This window comes from Octodon degus, unplaced genomic scaffold (assembly GCF_000260255.1).
Source record: "Octodon degus isolate 3935 unplaced genomic scaffold, OctDeg1.0 scaffold00087, whole genome shotgun sequence".
In the NCBI taxonomy this organism is placed as follows: Eukaryota; Metazoa; Chordata; class Mammalia; order Rodentia; family Octodontidae; genus Octodon; species Octodon degus.
In genome coordinates, this window is record NW_004524663.1 from 7,139,669 (window position 1) to 7,148,064 (window position 8,396).

Below are 8,396 nucleotides of genomic sequence, written 5' to 3' on the forward strand. Positions count from 1 at the left end.
ACGATGCAACCTACAGTTGGCTATGCTTTAATTTGTACTTGTCCCTTGGTGGGCATGATAAAACACACACTCTTTCTTCTAGAAAAGACAATTCTAGCTCCCCTGTTTTCATAAAGTGGAAGCCACGCCCAGAGTGATTTGCCTAATACCATCAGTGGGGGGCTGAAGTGGAATTAAAAGCAGATGTTCTCCCCTTCATTGTATTACCCAAGGAATACATCTGGTGTCATGGTTATTTGCTGCTTATGCTAACTATCTCTCTGCTTTGTAAAACACCTAAAGCATGCTCTAAAGCACTGTTTTATCAATGTCAAACTTTTATTCTGTAACTACCCTCTCTGAACTATTACAATTTTAGTATTTAGTATTTAATGTAACCTTTACCTGTCTTAATCTCTAAGAAATGTGATCACTGAACGCATGCCTTTGCAGTGTTGATTTAATTTATTAATCACATGTGGCTGTGTTAAAATGAACACCTGATATTTTTCAAGTCTGTTCGTGTGTTTTGTAAAATACAGGTCTTACCACCAGAAGAAAGTGTCACAGTAAGGGAAACTGGTTAAGAGACTAGATTGAGAGATGAGTTTGAGTGCCAGCTCTTAGATTAATGTTAAGGACTCCTTACTCTCCTTCAAAAGGAGTCAAACACTTTATCCTGTTTATCTTCCTATTCAGCTATGAGGATCGAGAAAAGAGATGATTCATTATGAGTTCTCAAATACTGTCCTCTTCCTTTTCCTCCACCTTCTTATCTTCCCCTTCTTCCTCCTCCTCTTTCTCCTTCTCCCCTTGTGCTTCCTCTTCTATGAAGATGTACCTATGTCCTCCCTGTAGCACCAGGCTGAGAACACTCTACTGGGGGTCTCAGAACTGAAGCCACACTCACTGAGGGAGCAGAAAAATCTTCTAAGTCTGTGTAACCTAAGGATCCACTGGAAATCTGATGGGGGAAAGGTGATTATGTTGTGGCTAGTCTCCTATGTCTTCCCTGCAGAAGGAGCTCCCAGTTACCAAATGTCTAGTGGAGTCTGGCTCTTGTCAAAGCTTCTATACCTTCACTGTTTCCTATAGGAATCCAAGAACTCTCATTATGTCTTGGGTTAGCCACTTTATTGAAGAATTAAGAGATTTATGGAATGGTACCAAAGTCCCAATCCACAGAGCTTTTGTGAATTCCACACTTTTTTCATTTTCATTTATTCATTGTTTTGATTCACACACTTCCTCTCTCTGCCTTTCCTCTCTCTCCCCAGCCCTGCTCATCTTAGCAATGCTTCCTTTTGAAAAACCCAAATAACTATTATTTCCATGCTCTGACTGCTACTATCACAATGACAAAGACAACAGAGGCATCCTCCACCTACATTTGGCCATCCTTTCTACAACAATCCTGTAGGACATAACACCAATCCTATGTTCCTTATCTTACAAATGAGGAAATCGAAACTGTAGCACACCTCAAGTCAGTCATGATGTTGCCTTAGGAAATCAAGATTTGAAACCTAGTCTTGCTCGGAGGCCAATACTCTTCTCATTTCAACAAGTAGTTCTCAAGATATCTCCAATGAAGCCAGAGTGCTTTTACCAATTGAAGCAAGTGAGATTCACTTTAAAAAAGAGGTTAGCTGTGTAAAGAGATCCATAATGGAGTTCTGGAAATTGGTCATCTTTAGAAGGCAGCTATTGGATGAGATGCCTGCAATGGATTCTGAGATAGAGTAGCCAGGAAAGTAGGAAGAAAACCAAGACAGACTGTATCACAGGAACCAGGAGAAGACAGTGTTTCCAAAGTAAGAAGTAGGGTCAGCTGGGTTTAATTGTTCTGAAAGACTGACTGGAAGAATGAGAACAGACTACTTACTGTCCATTGCCTGTTGATTCAGCATTATGGCTGTGGTTGATGGTCTGAGAACAGTTTCACTGTTCATTTATTAATTTGTTAATTGGGAAGGAAGCCACATAGAGATGGATTGAGGGATTAATGGGCAAACTGGAGTGAAATCTCAAGAACACCATATATAGACAAGTTGGGTAGAAGTATAACCAGAAAAACCAAGTAGTAGGTAGAAGGATATGATCAGTTAAGGGAGAGATAGTTTTCTTTGAAATCAATTTTATTAGAATAAGTTTGAGTGCATTTGGGAAGAATTTGGAAAATGCAGAAGGAGGGGTTAGAGTGGTTTAATACTACCTTTCTACTAAGCCCTCTCTGTCTGTTCCCCGCCCCTCATCTCACATACTCCTGGTGTTCCTAGGGCTTTAGGTCTTATGTTTTTCTACTATCTCCTTGATGAGCAAGACTGAAATCTACAAAAGCCAGCCTTTTCCTCTTCAGTTTAAACTTTCACCTGTTTCACACTTCCCCTTGTCCCAATTATAACATTTTCCCACCAGAACATTTTTACTGTCACCCATCACAAAGGAGTTGCTTGGTACAACAAATGTAGGCCAAAAAATGAGTGATAATTCAACTTATGCCATTTCTCAGAAGGGATTACAAGTTTTAAGGACAGAAAATGGAAACAGTAATCATCCTGCATATTGGTTTTCTCTTGCTTCTTAACAAATTAGCACAGATTTAGCAGCACCTGTTTATCATCTCAGAGTTTCTGTAGGTCAGTGGTCCAGCCTGGCTCAGCTGGTTTCTCTGCGTTGGGTATCATAAGGCCAAAATCAAGGTGTCAGCCAGCTGGGTTCTCATCTGGAGGCTCTGGGATGGAATATGCTCCAAACTCATTTGGGTTTTTGGCAGAATTCAGTTCTTACTGTTATAGAACTGAAGGTGTCATCTCTGCACTGTCACCTTGAGGTTACTCTCAGCTTCTAAAGGCTACATGTGGTTCCCATGATCTTTAAGGTATGGGGTGCATGTCCTATCACCACATGCTTTGAATCCCTGAATTCATTTTTTTGCTAACAGCCAGAGAAAAAAGCTGCCATTAGAGGATGTTCCTGATCTACAAAAGCATACCATGTACTCTCCATGCCTTATAGTTAACAGATATAGGACCTTCATTCCATTGTAAAAATCCCTAGGTATAAAGGTACCCAAATTAGGTTTTGACTACTAGATAGGAATCCTTGGAGCTGTCTACCATTGTCTCAGTTACTCTTTTCTCATTGCTGGAACAAATACCTGACACTCAAAATGAAGGAAGGAAAGGTTTATTTAGCTCACAGTTACAGAAGGTTTCAGTCCTTACTCAGTTGGGCTCCAGGGCAGAATGGCACATGGCAGAGAGCAACATTTCATGGTGGTGGCAAAGAGCAAGAGCAAAAGGGAGTGGCAGTAGCTCAGGCAGCTAGCTAGACTCTCCCCTTCTTACACTGTGATGCAAACTAACTGCCCCAGGGTAGGTGCAGCATCAACACCCACAGCAATCAATCACAAACTCCAGAAGCCCCCTTATGATTGCCTGAGGCTTTTGGGGGACACCTATACACAAACCATAACCATACATTGGAGCAAATCTAAATTCAAGGGACCTCTCCACTGTACCTGCAGTCACCTGGGATGTTCTGCTAACCATTGCAAACCCACGATTTTACTGTGTGATACTGAGCCACCTCCTCCTCTCCCACACCAGATTGTAGGAAGTGTGGGCTCCTGACCAACACAGCAATCTCACTGTCTTATAATTTACAGGTTCTAGTCCTGGTCCTTGTCCTTCACAGAACCAAATTGCCCTTGCTGTTCGTGAATTGGGTGACATTAATTAGTACCTTGCCCTTTTGTTGAAGCCAGTTTGAATAAATGTTTGTTACTTGCAATCCAAAGAAAGGTAATGAGGAGAGCAGAGTGTCTCAAAGCCAATCATTTGTTTATTCTTTCATTTCATGGCTACTTCTCTTATTTTATGTCCAAGGCACCATCAAAAGTGAACACTATGAAAACTATCTCCTTGAAAAACCCTACCACCCTGAAGTTATAGATGCTCGTTATGTAGATTGATTGAATTGATTGCCTGGTAATACCCTTCCTATGTTTGTATCCTTAATCTCTGTTATCTCTGCTCCACCCCTTCCTGGCATTTATCTCTGTCTTTCTTTGGCCAGTAGCATGCAAAAGAGATGGGACAAAATGCCATGAACACATTTGTGTTGCCTGTCTTGCAGCCGTGCAGCTGGAATGAGAATGAACCCAGGTAGTCTATGGGAAGATCAGACAAAGGAGGTAGAACCAAGATGACCATCCCTGGCCACCCAGAGTCAATAGTCCCAAGCTACTTGACAGCTGTTCAGCCACTATGTTTTGGGACCTTTTGTTAGGTGCCAGTAGATAATTGACAGAGAGAATGCAAGCTTTAACTTCACAGCCATGGGCCAGATATTTCCTAACATAGTAAAAAAATATGGAGAGGAGGGAAAATACTTTGCCTGAGATTTATTGCTTCATTTAAGAGATTTCAAGGGTAAGGAGGCCTTGAATGATTCTAGTACAGCCCAACTCACCCTCTTTTCAGACTTTAACAAATCTGCTATCCTTTTGTGGCATCAGTGGTGGGTCTTCTAATTAATTAAGAGAAAGGTAATTAAGACAGAAATATGATTATGTGGGTTATGCTTGTGTACCCTTCATGGAAGTAAAAGAGTGTGCTAGTTACAAACATCTGTATTAAGAGAAGACTTGGAACAAAAGCACTTTCTGTAACTGCTTGCTCTTGTTCTTTCAGAAAACACCATTCTTACAGAGTAGTAAATCAGTGGTGAGTTACTAGCTGTATAGCACATACTGTCTATCTCATAAGATATTAAACCAAGGTCCTTTCTGCTTACATCCTGAACCTGTCACCAAGCATCCAATAAAAATCCTGTTCTCTGGCAGCATGTCAAGAAGGAGCAGGATGAAGACATGGCCAAAATCTCACAAGTGTGGGAAAGCCTGCAGGCAGTGTTCTCCTGGGAGGGTTTGCCTCCAGGGCCAGGTCATTGGAGGTCCTCTCTCCATCTATGCCTTGGGGCAATCCCAAAGCTTAGGGAAATGAGTGTTAGAAAAAGAAAGTGTCTGATACTCTCGACTTTCCTCCGCATTCAAGTTGTATTAGGGAATTTCTTGGATAAATCTTACCTAGGTAGTGGAGAAGGATAACATGGAGAAAATTATCAAGAGAAGTGGGTTCAAATCTTTTGCTGGTTAGTCACTGGGTAAATTCCCTAAATTTCCTTATGGATTTTCTGTATTATCTTCTTTAAAATAGGGATGAGAGGGGCCGAGGAGATGGCTCAGTAGAATAAGCACTTGCCTGGCAAGCACAAGGGCCTGATTTCAATCCCCGGGTCCGAAAAGAAAAAAATAATAATAATAAAAATAAAAATAAAATAGGGATGAGGGTTGGGAGCCAATCTTATAATTCAGCTTGATTTTTATACTGGGTAATACATAGGAAATGTGGAGTGCCATGATAAGAAGAATTTTATGATAAGACCTTTTGGAGCCATGTGATGTGAGATTATGAGAACTTGGACTAGATGACCCATATTCTCCTCTAGCTCTTACTGTTTGTGATGACCTTGGGTGGTTTGCTTAACTCAACTTTTTTCTTCCATAAAGTAGGGCTGAAGCATTTCATTTTTTTTTTTTTTTTTTTTTTTTTGAGGATTTAAGTAGGTTGTATGTAAATCCATCAGAGAAGTGTTAGGACCAATCTCTTAACTTACCATCTAAGACATGTCTGTCTATGCTTTGTTCAAGAGATTACTGTGTTAGTCCACTTCTTATCAATGTGATGAATGTGTAAGATAAATCAACTTACAAGTGGAAAAGGCTTATTTTGGCTCAGAGTTTCAGAGTTCTTCTCCGTGGTTACTTAGACCGACTGCTTTTGAGCCTGTGGCAACACAGTATACTGTGGGGGAGAACGCATGGTAGAGGAGGCTACTCGTCTTTCAGTGGTCAGAAAGCAAGAAAGGTGAGAGCAAGGAGCTGGGGGCCCTTTCTCCCACACAAGGCCATGCCAGTAATGGCCTCACTCTTCTACATCTGGCGCTACCTCCTTCAGGCTCCACCGCTTCCTAGAAGCACCACAGACTGGTGACCAAGGCATTGCAGGTATTTGAGATCTAAACCACAACACTTACCAAGAGTAAAATTGTACATATTTAGAATTATATTTAATGCCTTCACCTTTCAACCCCATATCTTGGGAAACTATAATTTCTATTTTGTTTTGTTTTCTCTCCTCACCTTCCCTAATAGTATAAAGAGGATTAGGTGATGCAACCTATGTAAAATACCTGACCACAGTCAATACTTGTACAATATTAGTTACTTCCCGTTTTACTTTTAATTGTGATTTTTAAACATATGCATTGAATTTTATTATTTTCACCATTTTAAGTGTATAGTTTGGTAGTGTTCAGTGTATTCACATTTTTGTGAAAAAGATCTCCAGAGATAAACTAAAATTCCAAACTAAATTCTATATTAAATAGTAAGTCTAATTTGTGTTTCTAGAAATTCCTCCAGCCCTCCAGTGACCACCATTCTCTTTCATTTCCTAGAGTTTTGACTAATGTTGGTGCCTTATGTAAGAAAAATCATGCAGCTTTGTCCATTTGTGTCTGACTTATGCCGCTTAGCATAATATCTGCAAGGTTCATCTGTGTTGTAGCATATGACAAGATTCCCTTCCTTTTCAAGGCTAAATAATATTCTACTGTGTATATATACCCATATATATGTATCTATACATACATACATATATATACCACATTTTGCTGTCTGTTTACTCATTGCTAAATCAATATACAGGCCTTTGAGTTTCGCTTACCTCTCGCTGTAGTGAGTAGTGACCCTTCTGTAAACACGAGCATGCCATTGTCTTCCTTTTCTTCTAATGATGTTTCAAATCATGTATCTTTCCTTCTCTTTCATTTTTGCCTCTTCAAAATCAAGGTAAACTCATCTTGAATATCAACAACAGTAGGAGGTATTGTTTTTTCTTAATTTCTCGATGCTGATTTTAAGGCAGTTAAGAGTCAAAAGAATTGAAAAAAGTTATCATTTTCTATTTGTAAACTCCTACTAACTCAGGATCATGGTTGGTTCCTATTATGTGCCTGACGCTGAGAGAAGAAAAAAAAATCAAATTTTCCTTAAATGAGATGCAGCCTGTACTGATCCTATACAGCGAGTAGAGATGAAAAACTGTCAACAACCATCATATCAAAAATAGAACCCAACTTTGGACTTCTCCTATCATAACTCAGTGTAAGTTCTTCATGGACCACTTTGCGGATTCATCTTTGGTGACCAAGCCTCGCTATGTCAATGGGTGTGTCTCGAAAGATCCTTGAGGTATGACTTTAGGGTAAAGATCTGCTTCCTTGCTCCTCCTCTTTGACACTGTTAGCCTAATATGCACCCATCCAGCCACAAGCTGTGCGTCTTAGCTCTGCCACCTTCTTCCCTCACGATATTGCTGCTTTCAAGTCAGCAATATAGGGGACTGAATCCCCTGTAACTGTGAGCCACATTAAACCTCTCCACCAGTAAGTCATGAGCATCGTGTGTTGTGCCCCAAGGAAGCGAAAGCTGGCAGATGCACCATGTGTGATTAGGGTCCTGAGTGTTACATCCGCACAAAATTGTGTACTTTCCTTTAGGATGCTGCTTTCAGTGTTACTTGTAAGTCATTCTTGCATTCTTGAGTTAATATTTGTCTCCCCTACTGGACTGTAAACTCTCTGAAAAATGGAGGCATGATATATTTTTACTCCTCTGTGTTCCCTGACTTGTACCTTGTTTGGTAGACAGTGCACCCTCAGAAGCTACTATTAATAAGCTCTGAGTGAATGAAGTTTTCATAAGAAAGAAGAGAGAGAGAGAGAGACAGAGACAGAGAGAGAGAGAGAAGACAGACAGACAGACAGACAGACAGACAGACAGACACACAGACAGACAGACTCCAGAAGGGAACTCTCAGATCTCTGTGTTGAAAAAAAAATGTTTTTTTTTTTTTTTATTTGAAATCGAGGAAGAGTAAAACCATTATTTTTTCAAGGAAGACAGATCAGAGTTTTTTTCCAATAGGTGCCAGCCAAGTTTTCCTTAAAAATATGATAACATAAAAAATTTTTCTGGAGCTAAGTATTTTTTTTATCAGAGTACTAAATGCAGTAAGGTTGTACAGGAGTATGGGATTCGTGTGACTTACAGGGGTAATCAAAACATATGGTGCATTATAAAGTTAAATAATTTAGTATAGCAAGAGTCACTCCCATTTATCTGCCTCTAAGTTCTGCCCCTCACTTTGGCTTCACTTGCCACCTCTGAAGAGTCCTGGAAGGGGCTGGAGAGATGGCTCAGTGGTCTAAAGCACCTACTTAGAACAAGCTTAGCAAAGCATCGGGGACCGCGGTTCAATCCCCCAGCACCACATGCCAGCCAGCCC